The following is a 7,199-nucleotide window of genomic DNA, read 5'->3' as shown; positions in this document are numbered from 1 at the left end:
AAAAAAAAGAAGAAAAAAATCATTTATAAATTGAATATAGCCTAAGTATATAGTGTTTATAAAGCCTACAGTAGTACACAGTAATGTCCTAAGCCTTTACATTTACTCACCACTCATTGACTCACCCAGAGCAACTTCTAGTCTTGCAAGCTCCATTCATGGCAAGTGCCCTTTACAGGTGTACTCTTTTTTTAATCTTTTATATCATATTTTGACTGTACCTTTTCTACATATATAAATACGCAGATACTTAACCAATGTGCTACAGTTGCCTACAGTATTCAGTATAGTAACATGCTCTATAGTTTTGTAGCCCAGGAGCAATAGGCTATACCATGTAGTCTAGGTGTATAGTGGGCTATACCATCTAGGTCTGTGTAAGTGCACTCTGATGTTCGCACAACAAAATTGCCTAACAGTGCATTTCTCATAACATATGCCTGTTGCTAAAAGACACGTGGCTGTATTTTTTAGAATTGTGAATAAGTGAAATCATACTGTATGTACTCTTTTCACTAAGCATAATAATTTTGAGATTCATCCACATTGTAGCGTGCATCAATAATTCATTTATTTTAAATGCTTAATATTATTCTATTGTATGGATATACCACATTTGTTTATCTGTTCACCTGCGGATGGCCATTTGTCTTGTTTTTGGTTTGGGGCTGTTACAAATAAATCTGCTATGAACATTAGCATTAAAATCTCTGATAGACAGGTATATTTACACACTGAGTAAATATTTAGAGTGGAATAAATGAGTCATTTGATACAAGTATATTTAAAATTTTAAGATACTGCCAAACTATTTACCAAAGTGGTCCAACCATTTTATATTCCAACCAGCAGTATAAGAGAGTTCTTGTTTCATATCCTTGCCAACACTTGTAGTAAATGCAGTTTATATCTCATATAAATGCTAACATCTTAATATTTACATCAAATATTCTTTGATAAAGAAGATATAAAGCACAATTCATTTGAAGAGGTTGGAAGGCAGAGGCGAGTATTTCAAAGGTATCTGAAGAAATCTGTCAGCTTTCTGTTAATTTTTCTTATTATTATCAGTAACCACAATAAAAATAATCATCCCAAATTTTAAATAGATATTATTTAATACTAGAACTATAGCTACTATTTATGTAAGAATATAAAAGTTATAAATAAGTCCATCAGAACTATAGATGAAGGTGAAAAGAGAAACATATTAGAGAAAGTACTTCGCAGGAAATAGGACTGTAAATTGCATGGTTCTAATCCATCAGCTGAGAGAGAAGTAGCTATGTGATAAGGACATTTGTGCTTAGATTAGGATAGCGTTTTTTCTCTTAAATGTATTTGTATTGGATTCAAAACAATCTAGACTTCTAGAGTACCTAGAGCCACTGGCTAGACCAATAATCTTGATTCAGCTTCTATCAGAAAACAGAGTGTGCTTTAGCCAAGATTATAAAGTAAATATTAGATCTCATTTCAAAACTTGCAGGAGATAAGGGTAGTACTCCCTGGGGTCAGAAACTATCTAGAGTAGTTTAGTCTTACTGGTCGACCTGAGAAACACATGAATCGGCTAATGAGTAGCTCCTAGGATGGCATTCACAATCCAACTCCTGTTCAGCCCTGACTGCTCTGCAAGGCAACTGAAGATGAACAGTGTATCTGATAGCCTAGCTTAAATTAGGAAGTTCAGGTTTTATCTTGGCAAAAACTGTTATTGCTGATGCTATTTGATCATGCTTCATTTTTAGAAGGTTCTTACACTGAGATTTTTAATGAGAATTGAGTTAAACTCTGAGTGCTTCCAAATGATCTGTTATTTTATTTATTAGATCCTTTTAAGTTTTTAATTTCTAAAATTACAAAGAATGCTTACATAAGAACTGTCATGTAAACAATAAACCAGGGATTTTACACAATGGCACCTTAAATATTATCACCTCCTTGCGGCTACAGCAGTCTAGCCACAATTGTTTCACTGACAATCATCTATCTATTTATCATCTATCCATTACCAATTGATTTATCTCTCACTGTGATCTATCTCAAATCAGCCACTTGATAGATGTACCCAGTGGAATTAATAAATACCATTAAATCCTAGTTTTGTTGACTGTAGAAGAAATGGAGTACACTAATCAAACCCAGTGGAAAAATTAGTGGATGTGGTTTATCTATGTGGTGCAATAGTCTTGTGTGTAAAATACCAATCTCTCTTTGTGTGTCTACTGTCACAATCTATTGACAACATGCTTAATCACTGAGTTCTTTGCATTTGGAAAGCTTCATCCCTTTTTTTTGGTATTTTTTAAACTATATCTTACTTCTGCTTTTCAAGCCATTCATGAAGCTGTCAATCTTCTGATACATGCTTCTTTCTCTGAATGTCTACATTTCTGATGGTACTCCATAACATAAAAATAAAATACAGCTAGCATCCTGCTCTAAGAGAGTACTTTCAACTTAACCAATCCAGTTTTATAAATTTTTAAGTTGTCAATTTTTTTGTTTCCTTACTATAATTAAAATTGCCAGTTGCCAGGGGACTAGAAAAAGTCAGAGGCAAAATAAAAACAAAAGCATTCAACATGTGTGATTTAGAATCCAAATGATTTACACCGTTCACAAAATATGATCATCGTAAAAATTACCATTGTTTTTGATTAGACACTTAGAAGAATTACTAGGCACCAATAAGAATTCTTTATAAAGCAGTCTGCGAGCCCTTTTATTATCTGACAGGTCATTCGGTTGAGAGACCAACACTTTTAAAGAAAGCTGTGATTTTCAGCATGAAATGAGAACATTTTATTCATTACCTCTCTTTGTTAATGTCCCTCTGGATTTCATCTGCTCTGTATGTTGACTTTGAAAAAAGAACTGCTCACCACACCCCCTATGTCAGCAAATCTCAATTCTACTCACCAAGTATTTTCTAAATTTGGCCTCTTTTCACTTCTCACCACCATTCCCCTAGTCCAGTCTACATTATTTCTCATCTGGATTGCCTTTGTCAACTGTTACCTGGTCTCTCAGTTTCCACTTAGGCTCTTAAATACTCTATCCTTTACCCTGTAGCCAGAAGAACAATTTAATATGTAAATCTGACAATGCATTGCCCTGCTTAAAACTTTCCAGTCATTTATCTTTACCCTTGGTGTAAAAAATAAATTCTTAACTTTCACTTTCTAAGTCTTGAAGATGTTCTCTCTGCTTCCCTCTGAGTGCTCCTCCCCTACCACTCTGCCACACTCACAGCCTTCTAGCCACACTGGCCTTCTGGTTGTTTCTGGGATAAAGCTAAACCATTTCTAACTCTGGTCCTGGAATCCATTTTCCAGATCTTTGTGTTGCTGGCTTTACTATTTCCACATCAAAAAATAGTTCTCATCCCATCTTTCTCTCTCCTTCCATCCTGCTCTAATTTCTTTCTAGAACTTTTAATTGTCATTATCTAGAATTATATTATACATTTGCATACTTGTTTATAGTCTGCTTTCCAAATTAGAATAGCTTTTCATAGTGCAATCTTTGCCTTATTCACTCCAGCCTATCCACCTCTCACCTCCCTTCTAGCTTAGATTAATGCTCGCTAGATAGTGGGTGCTCAAGAAATATCTGCTGAATGGAAGAATAAAGAGCAACATGTTGAATAACATTACTACATTTGTCACTGAGATCTCCTATAAAAACACTCTTCTAAAACTGCTCTTATAAATTGCAGTGAAAGGTGAAACTTCTATGCCTTATTAGAAAACATATATCCTATATGAAGTGCTCATAAAACACCTTTTTTAAAACAAAGAAACTTTAAATATTCCAGTAAAATCAAAATACCATATTTTATTCACTACACAAGGATGCCTGGGTCATACAATCACTTAGTTGATAATATTTCAGTATCCTGTTAGTCTGAGCATGGCAGTTAAAATAACATAAAGAGAAAGTGCTCTTGTCTGCAAGGGTAATTGCACTGAATAGAGAAGATATTCATAAACAATGGAAATTATAAAATTTGTGGTATAGATGATACATAATAAGAATTTAGAAAATGATGAAACTGAAATCAAAGCAAATGTAGAAGAAATCATAACACAGGAGTAGCTTATCTTGAACATCATTGAGTAAGGGGTTCTTGTCTGGTTTATCTTTCTGAATGTTAAAACCTGTTTTTAATGGTCAACCAGTTTCTCTGGTTAGACATCTTTTGTTAAAATACCTCAAAGCAGTCTTTCAACAGAGACCTTTATAAACCTAAACTGGTAAAGTGTGTGCAAGGTATGGTTGACAAAATCAAGTCCACATTTGGAGTAACAATTTAATATGTGTATAAATTCATGTTTGTATTAGAATTTATGTCTTTTCTCTATATATGTGGGTATCTGTCAGGTTCAGAAAGAACTATATAATTTTAAGAACCAGAAAGAACTTCATTAAGGTGAATAAGTGACTTTATTTTTCATTTAGAAGAAATTTGGAGGCAAGCTTTCCTGAACTATGGGCACTCTAAGATTTCACCAGAGAACCAGGCTCCTTCAGTTTTTCCACTCTACCTTTTTAGAATATCGTTTCTATCTTCAAGTTGTCTGGTGGTCTGAAAATGGCTGCTTCAGCACCAGCCACCATATCCATGTTCTGTATAGCAGGAAGGAGGAAGGAGCAAGTCAAGAGGGATACATATCTCTCGGTTGAAGAATAGTTCTGGAAGCCTTGTCAATTGACTTTTGCTTACATTTTATTGGACATCTGTATTTTATAGGTAGAGTGGTAGAGCACATTGACATCCTGATACAGAGAAAGTTTTAATGGATCAAACCAGCCATAACATTCCCTTAAGCCAAAACCTAATTCAGAGTAAGGTCATACCACTCTTCAATTTGTAAAGGCAGAGAGACTCTCTACCACTATACAAATATTATCAAACTACCAAAAATATGCATAAATAACTAAAGTTTGAGTTTTGTGAGGAAGAAATTATATGTTTTTTATTTACTGCTATATCTCTGACATCTATTATAGTGCCATATATTAATAAATTATGCAATCCTAATAAATTAATATAGAAATAAATGTCTGATAAAATATTGGTCTATAATTGGGTTGTAGCTAGGCAGAGTATCTCTGCTGCTATTCTGGCATGGTCCATTTCCTCTTTAATTATCTGTTTCTTATCATCTGTGTCCCTTATCAGGCTGATCCAATCCAATTCATGTCAACTGTTTGCTTGTCCATGTGAAACTTGATAGGCTAATAACATATTGTTCAATGTTTTAGTTTTAAAAGTTCAGAGTATTCACCAATTGTAATTCTGTATAACAAGCTATTTCTATTTCTATTTTCTAATGCACAGATATAGGCAAATACTGCAATTTCAGGCTAAGCTTTCAAATTTTGTAAGCAAGTCTACTACTATGGAAATTTTTAAAAGTCCTTTTCTTTGATGCAGTTGGTTTAGCAGGAAAAGAATTCCACTTCTTGTACCTAATAGTCTTGGGATTCAAGCTTCCTTCTTATGTCAGTTACCAACCAGCAGCAAAGGTTAAAAACAGTCTGCTTTCTACACAACAATAGTTTTCTGTTTTTATGCTCATCTGTTTTAGATTAAAGAAAAAGCACCTAAATATCTTTCTTGAAAGTTATCTTCCCCCACCCCCGTTTTGTTTCTGAGTTGTATGCTTTCAATTGAGATGGGTATAATACTTACACTTGTGAGGAATTTCCTCTTATATTCTATACATTTCTCTTTTTAAAATTTTTAAAGACAACTGATTTATATATGTAATGATAAATTTTAAGACCTGAATGAAGCTTATAATGGCTCAACAGATATGCTGAAACATTGCAATATTTTCTGATAGCATTATAACCGCAGAAACTAGACATTCACACACACAATGACTTTGAATCTTTTCATGTCATGAATTCAGAAGCAAGAAAATAATGGAGAAACTGAGAAAAAGGTCACTAAGAGTGGAAATAAATATGAGAAAGAGCAAATGTAAAGAAGGTGAGAAATAATGAGACCCATGTAAAGCAGGTGCCTAAGGCCTTAGGCATAGAGGTAGGAATCAGAAAGCAAAGAAACATAACAGATATGTTCTGCTAAGAACAAATTAAAAGAAGCTCAGCAACATAGCCACCTACTCTATCTCAGAATTTGCTTTCGATGTTATTCGTTGACCAAAGGAAAGTCTGTTTCAACTAAAAGTCTAGCATAAAGAAATGGATTTAAAAAATGGAAGGAATTGTTTTACCAATTGTCAGATTGGGATACACCTTAAGTTTGATGTTTTGATGATCCTGAAATCTTGAATTAAACTAATGGCGAAAGTTATCAGATAGGCGTATTGTCTATAACTAATATATTTCAATGTAGTATATGAGTTGGTTCCAGAAATAAAATTCAGTAAAATGTAAGTTCCATAGGGGCAGATATTTCTATTTCTGCCTAACTTCAGCACCTAAAGGATACCTGGCACATAGTTTGCATTCAATAAATATTTGGTAAGTGAATGAATAGAACTAGCAAGGAAAAAGTGGCTCAGTCCATGATTAAAAGCAAAATATGCATTATATGTAGTGTTTCCATGGTGTTAAAATAATCAATTATCTGCCTTAGTTGAGAAAAATATAAGCCATAATAACTAGAAATAAAGTCTAGAATTCAGAATTCCAATCACATCTATCATATTTACTATAGAAATAACCTAATTTTATTTATTACACACCAGAAAGCATTTGAAAATCTCTTGTATAACATTTATCACATAAGAACTCATAAGTTTCTCTTCTCATTTCTATTTTCTTTTTAAAAGGCAAAATGAATTTTTAAACTCTAATTTAAAAATAACTGTATTTATGGTATGTAGAGCTACCGATATTAAAATGGGTTCCACATGATAAAATAGAAAATATTTAGGCTTTCACATTAGACTAACTCAAATCTCAGCTTGTAAGGGGTGTGGCCTTGGCAAATTGCTTGGCCTTTCTGAACATGAACATCCTCAACTATAAATTGTAGATGATATCAGTTCTTACATTCCAGTGTGATTGTGAGGATAAAATGAGATAACATATGTGAAATTTTTAATATTGTATCAACACATAGTAGATCTTCAATAAATGTTCTTTAATTGCATCTTGTGGCAAGAGCAGTATGAACTCAGCAAATCTCACATAATATTTCACCTCATCTGTTT

Source organism: Pteropus vampyrus, unplaced genomic scaffold (assembly GCF_000151845.1).
Source record: "Pteropus vampyrus isolate Shadow unplaced genomic scaffold, Pvam_2.0 Scaffold11, whole genome shotgun sequence".
Taxonomy (NCBI): domain Eukaryota; kingdom Metazoa; phylum Chordata; class Mammalia; order Chiroptera; family Pteropodidae; genus Pteropus; species Pteropus vampyrus.
The sequence above is the reverse complement of the archived record's forward strand: the minus strand, read 5'-3'. Positions refer to the sequence as shown.